The sequence below is a fragment of the Neolamprologus multifasciatus genome, chromosome 19 (assembly GCF_963576455.1).
Source record: "Neolamprologus multifasciatus chromosome 19, fNeoMul1.2, whole genome shotgun sequence".
Lineage (NCBI taxonomy): Eukaryota > Metazoa > Chordata > Actinopteri > Cichliformes > Cichlidae > Neolamprologus > Neolamprologus multifasciatus.
In genome coordinates this window covers 8,096,776-8,104,147 of record NC_140457.1, presented here as the reverse complement: position 1 = coordinate 8,104,147, position 7,372 = coordinate 8,096,776, and positions in this window count along the sequence as shown.

The window sequence follows — 7,372 nt, the reverse complement described above, 5'->3', positions numbered from 1 at the left end:
TGGAAAATGAGTCTTTCTTTATAATTAATAGCTTTGTAGGTCGGGGGAAGATATCTCTATTGACAAGGGATAAACACACCAATCAATATCATCCAGAGCCGCTGTTCTTTTGACTCAGGGACACCCCATTGTTTTGTTTTTTTACTTAAAGCTCTAGCTGTGGGACGCGAATCCTCCTGGCACATGCGGTGTGTCTCTGAAGTTAATCCCCAAGCTGTTTATCGGTTCTCAGCCAGAGTGGGTGTTAGCCACAAGAGACCCATTTGGAAAATACTGGGACATAAAGATGTTCAGAGGCAGGCAGCAGGACAGCTGTAAAATCATAATTTGTCAGACATTAGATGATAAGACCGGTTTGGGATGGAGGATTTGCCTTATGATGCAGTGCTGCAAATGCACATTGATTACAGATACTGATTCTGTAATCACATGGTTCCCACTCCCAGGCAGTGGAGAGGTTAAGACGATCATGCTGACTGAGCATTACAGTCATTAAACTTTTATATTGTTTTCCGTTGTATTCAGCATGAATTGTAAATTTAATTTCCCGAGATACTGCATAAGAAAATGTCTTGTACAACACTGTAGACATATTCTTATGAAATATAGTTAAATGGCTAGTACTGCTTTTACGGTACTGATTGACTGATTGATTGAAATGTGTGGACAGATGCGAAACATTAAACAAGACCTATGATCATTTTCCTTATTCGCTCATATACAATATGTTCGATATATTAATATATATTCTTTTGGTAGTGAATACTCATATTAAACACATAATGAGGTCAGATTACCTACAAGAAATGCCAATCAGGAAGGTGTTTCAGAAACTAAGTGAGGGGATATCACCTATATGGTCATTTTAAAAAACTGTCATGGTTGTGCCGGTCCATTTGGATGACCATGCAGAGTTTTGCAGACCATTGTCTATATGTTATAGGTTATCACTCGGGTGGAGTGATAAAATATGTAGAAAAAAATAGTAACGTGGGCTTTTGCTTAGCCATTAAGCTTCAAGGTTAAGGGTATACTCACTGACTTATGGCCCACTGATCCTCAGCATGCTGCTTCGTCCCTTTCCCATCTTTTTGCATCTTTACAGGAGCTATTATTAACTTCTGCAGAGGTGAAGCACTTTCTAGTTCTCAGAGATTAATGAAAAGGTAGTCAGCATGTGAATAATTTAGGTTTGCCCTCTTCATTCATTGCTGAACTCAGGTTTTGACATATTTAACCCCAGAGTTCCTCCTCCTTTGATCTGAGAGCACTACAGGAATTTTTTTAATTTTAATTTTAGTGCTCAATTTTAGAATCAGAAGCTGTAAACAAATGAATAAATTATGAGTAAAAACAGAAAAATATGGTAATCGGAGAGAAATGTAATTTCTATGAATGACTGAACTTTAAAACTGCCAAGCCTCAGCAGCTAAGCTCCGCTAAAAGCTGCAGTGGAAACCATTATTTGACAGTTGACTGTCAAATTTCTGCTTCAAAACATCACTAAATATAATTTTTGGAAATGCAATTATGGAAATATTTGCAAGCAGTTCAAACATCATGCTTTAACTTCAGCACTGAGAATATTCTTTGCCAGCGAAAATGCTGGAGTTTACTCAATGCTGGAGTTTTACTCAAAGTGAACTTTCTCACAGTCTTACCTATTAGAAACTTTAGTGTACAGCCGTCATATACACATCATCTCAAGTGACAGGAAACATCATGGTTTTGGATTTTGATGTAGTTTTGCTTTTTTTTTTTTTTTTTTTTTTTTTTTTTTAAATTGTGGCTAACCAGTCAGTTTTTCGGATACTAAATGAGGGAAATGACTCTGCATGGCAACCATAATGAGGTGTTTCCTTTACTACACATGTAAACAGAGAATGCTTCTGGAAGAAGATAATGCTGCCCCATTATTCATAGTAACGCACCATTTGCACAAACAAATGCTCAAAATATCTTTTATGTGATGCTTAAAATGTAAAGATTAATTTGTAACCTGCATATATATTCTGAGCCTTCAGCTACAGGCTGTTAAGCTCACCGCCAAACTCTGAACACTATGCTGCTGTGATAAAAATCTGCTTCTTATGAAGTTGCATAACATACAACATGTGATGCCAATTCATCTGAGTTGACAAATTTTCTGTCTCTGTGAGCACCTGTGAAGTGGGCTGGAAATGTTTAGCCAAGGGTGAAGAAAATGCTTTTGGGGTCATGGTGTCAAAGGAAACGTTTTCTTTTAGATTTAACATTTACTTATAATCAGACTTTAACACTATTAAGATATTGTAATGGAAAGAGTGCAAACTGTGTTTGAAGCCCACACAGAATTTTCTCCTGTACAGCCTGTTTCTAAACACAACTAGCAGCTGTTTCCCACAAATAAGCCGCAAAATCAGTTTACAGCTTGATATTAATACTTAATGCATTGGGCGAGTGTGTGTTTAAACGTAGTGTATTAGAATGTGGATGTGTTTAACCCAGTGCGTGATGCAAAATGTGCAGGGAACAGCAGGAAAGCTGCAATGTAGATTAGAGAAGAGATTTTGACTTGCTATACAAAGAAAAGAACAAGAGTACTAACGACTGAAGAGTGTGTACTGAGAAGGTGGAAGGAGTTCTTTGAGGATCTCATGAATTTAAAACAATGAGAGCAAGGAAAACAGATAGAGGAAGGTTAGTGAATCAGGAAGTGAAAAGAAGGAAATGAGGGCAGCTATGAAGAGGATGAAGAGCGGAAAGACTGTGGGTCCAGATGACATACCTGTGTAGGTATCTGTAGGAGAGAGGGCACTGGACATTTTAACCAGATCATTTAACACTATCCTGGAGTGTGAAAGGATGATTTTCACTTCACAAATAGGGGTGATGCGCAGAGCTGTTGAGTACAGAGGGATAAAGCTGATGAACCATACCATGGAGATATGGGCAAAAAGTATTAAAACGAGCTTAAGAAGAGAGGAAATGATCAGTGAGCAGCAGTATGGCTTCCTGCTGAGAAAAGCACTACAGATGTAATTTTTATCTTTGAGAGCGTTGATGGAGAAAGATAGAAGACGTCAGGAGGAGTTGCACTGTGTCATTGTAGATCTAAATAAACAATATGATAGGCTGCCAAGAGAGGAACTGTGGTACTGCTTGAGGATGGCGCAGGAGATGTATTAGGACTGTGTGACAGTAGTGTGGTGTGCAGCAGGAGTAAAAGGTGGGTTCACGTTGGGGGTGGAATTACATCAAGAATCAGCTCTGAGCCCCTGCTTGCAAGACTTCTTCTTCCATGATGGATGAATAGCCACTAAATCTTGATAAAAATTGAACTCTGTCATTACCATTCTCCAACAAGGTGGAAGTTAAGGTGGATATTTAGAAATGGTTTGATTAAAATGTAAAGATTTGCAAACATGGTGGAACTCCCCAACCCTGTGCATTACATCAGTTACCCATGAAGTGTAGAAAAGGCACTGAGGCAAATCACGTTTAAGGAAACATGTCTTTGTGACCAGTTATCATAGAGAATATTGGCATTTTACTGGTGATTAAAAAACAGATTTTTTTCAGCTTTTTAAAAGTTTAATTTTATTATTCGGTGACGAAGGCGTTCTGATAGTTTGCTCATCATGTTGTTCGGTGTCTTTGTTTTTACACTTTGCCGTTCCTTAAAGAAATGTGGCTTCTAGGTTCAGAAACAAACCACTTGTTTTAAAAGCCATGTAATAAATCTTTGCAAATGAGAATGCCCCTCTAGTTTATATTGGTGCTTTTTTCTACTATAGCATGTGAAAATGTTATACAAATGTGCAGCATGCAGGCTCCGGCTCTGAGGTTGCCTGGGCAACTTTTGCACCTCATGTGAAATGCACTCATTTCACAATAATAAAATATGAGAATATATAAACGAACCAGAAGGATGTGGGGACTTTCTGCACACTCTTTTTTTCTGTTTCAGGATTTAGTAAAGCTGGAAGGAGGATATGTTAATGTAAAATGTGAAAATAGAGGTGGTATCTCAGCAGGAGAAAGCTTCATCTGCCCTCAAGGAAAGAACAAGCTCTATCTCAAACTGTCCCCTTTTAGTTGTTTGTCCCCTGGTGTTCAGAGCGCTGGAAATGCATCGATGTACATACAGCCCAAAGTACAGCATGGAATAAAATATTCCCATCCTTCCCTAAAGGAAACATTTTGCATGGTCACAGCAGCTCTGCAGCTTTGACATTTTAAAGAGCAATTTGCAAGAAACGGATGTGAATAAGAAGTGAGCTCAACCATGTGATTGAGTTTCCCTCCTGTCCCCAATGATATTTAGAAAAGCTCAGCGCCCAGAACAGTAGAGCTCAGAACACATTATCCTCAGTTGGGTTTTCTCAAGAATCACAAAGTTGTGTGTTTGCCATGGCTGAGGGAGTGCTAATTTCTTATAGGACGATTAACAAACGTACAAACAGATGATAGCTCCTTAACAGCTTTACTTAACTTAACTTAGCTTTACAGGGTGGCTGTAGCTCAGGTGGCAGAGCAGGTCAGCCACTAATCAGAAGGTCGGTGGTTCGATCCCAGGCTGCCTCCTGGCTGCATGCCAAACATCCTTGGGCAAGATACTAACCCCATGTTTGCCTACTGGTGGTGGTCAGAGGGCCCGGTGGCGCCTGTGTCCGGCAGCCTCGCCTCTGTCAGTGCGCCCCAGGGCAGCTGTGGCTACAATGTAGCTTGCCATCGCCAGTGTGTGAATGTGTGTGTGAATGGGTGAATGACTGAATGTAGTGTAAAGCGCTTTGGGGTCCTTAAGGACTAGAAATAGCGCTATACAAATGCAGGCCATTTACCATTTAACTGAGGATCACCAGCCAAAAGAATTGTCATCGTATGAGAACAAAAGGCAGGGGGAACCTTTATGATGTTATATCTCCTTCTTGGGAGGAACACAAAGGAGCAATGACAACTAAAACAGCTTTCAGTGCAACTTTTTAAAGTGTGGCTTTGTCCTAATGGCAGAAAACCTTTTTCTATCACTTACTTCTTTTTGTATCATGCATCAGCTTCTAATTTGTCCACATTTTGAGAATAGCACATCTTCTGTTTACAGCGTTATTTTTATTTTTTGCATTTTCAAGTTCTTCTAGTTCCTCTTCTTCTCATTTTAGGCGTCACCTCAGCATCATCTGCCTCCCGAACATCCACTGCATGTTTTCCCTCACTATATCCTTCTCTGAAAGTCTTGAGCCTTGCGTCTCAAAACACGATCCCTCTAATATTTTCATTTCGAATCTAGTCTTTCTCGGCCACTGCCATTGAAAACCTTAACCTTTCCAGCTCTGCTACCTCCAGCTCACCTCCTGTCTTTATGGTAGTCCCACCGTTTCCAAACCATAAATGTAAACTCTTGTTGCTAACCTTCTGTCACAAGTCACCCCAACATTCGTCTCCACCCACTCCATCTCTCTTCTTCGTCTCTCTTTAATGCCAGGAATGACACAATGACACAACCAGCACAAAAGCAGCTAAAACTGGTCAACTGAAACAGCACAGAAATTTAGACTCTATGAGAATAAAAATACCTTAAACAACATATTGACTCATCTCTGTGAGATAGAGACGCTTGTGAGTAAATCTTTTGTGCCGTGCTTGTTGCCTCTGCGTTTATAGTTGAACACCTGCATGCTCTGACAGTGACAGCGGTCTATTTCTCCCGACCTCTGTGTGTTGTTACGTCTGATCAGGATGACAGGGTGAGCAGCGGGAGGATTTGGAGATACTTGTTCTGTTTTTTGCACTAAAATGACTTTTCTTTACTGTGATTTTGGTGGGCAAGACAACCTGCTTTAAGCTGAACCTAATTAAGTAGTATTTAGTGCATAACCTAAGGAGTGATTCAAAATAAAAGTAACAAGCAAAAACACAAAATATCTTCTGAGAGCAAAGAGCAAACACAAAGGAAAATAAAGAGCAAACCACATATGTCCCAAAGGGATTCATTCCATAAACACCCCTTTGGTTTCCGAAAGCTTGAGTTTTATTGCTCTTTAAAGTTGGATACTTATCTCACGGTATCTGACAGAATAGCAGCATTTAACACCTTGGCATGAAAGCGTTTTGAGAGGTTATCTGATTATACCAGCTGCCACTTTATGCACACTTCTCGTCTTGCTCACCTGGCAAAAACTTATTTTACAGAATCCTCTATTTCAGAAAATGACAACAAAGCCTTGGTGCATGAAAATGTGATGCAAAGGGGCCCTGACTCATGTGACAGGTTGACAGTAAGAATAAGTTGGACAAGTAGTTTTAAGGGTTTGTCAGGGTGTGCCGAATATTAGAACATTACACATGTCAGTCCACAGCCACACAGCACAGCGGACAACCTCTCAACCCCTACCAGCAGTGGCATTTCCAGAGAGAACATGCATTATTGACCAAGGAGTGCTTTGCAAAACTAAAAAAGAGAGGCACAGAGAGTCTCCAGCGTCGGCACTTGAAAACATTCTCTGAAAGAGGCGAGCTGCCCTAAAAAGTAGACGGGGTCACCAGCTGTGAGCAAGTGGGGTCCAACGAAGAGTACAAAGCAGTTATCGAGTGGGTAAGGCTGAGTGCTCTCAATCTGTCTGAAAGGTCACCATCCTGCCGCTTTCACCGATTAAAATTCTAAAGATCAATAATTTAGCTGTCAGAAGGAGTTTTGAATCAAAGCAGTCTCCTCAAAGTTACATTTTCCCCTTTAGACTGAAGCAATTGTTGAGAACGCCAAAGTCGAGTTCACCCTGAAAGATTCTGAAACTGAATAAAAGAAACACATGCAATTCTGTTTCAGTATGCCGGTAATAAGCACACACACACACACACACACACACACACACACACACACACACACACACACACACACACACACACAGCAGCAGCAGCAGCAGTAAAAACTCAAATGAAACTCACAAAAATAACACACTTGCACAATTTGTGTTTCCCTGAAAGACACCGCCAGAAATACATTAACAGCTTGAGTCACTCCACAAGTAATCCAACACTGGTGAGTCTCCCTCTGTCGCCTCGAAGCACATCTAACGTCTAGCAGTACTCCCCAGTGACACCAGCGTGCTACCTGTTGTTTGTTAAGGTTGACTGACACAATTAAAACCTAAGTGATTAGTGTTAATCTTTAAAATGATCAAAACTACAACAGGCGCCTTAAATCTTTCATCAGATCAAATGCCACTGGGCTGTAATATTATTATTCTTATAGCACCAGTGGATGAGTAGGACCCCTTGCAGAATATAACTTAATACATATATTAAAAAAAACCATCTCCATAGAGACTGTGTCTGCTTCCAAAAAGACAAAAAACAAACTAAAAACCAGCAACAAACAACTTAAACAATCACA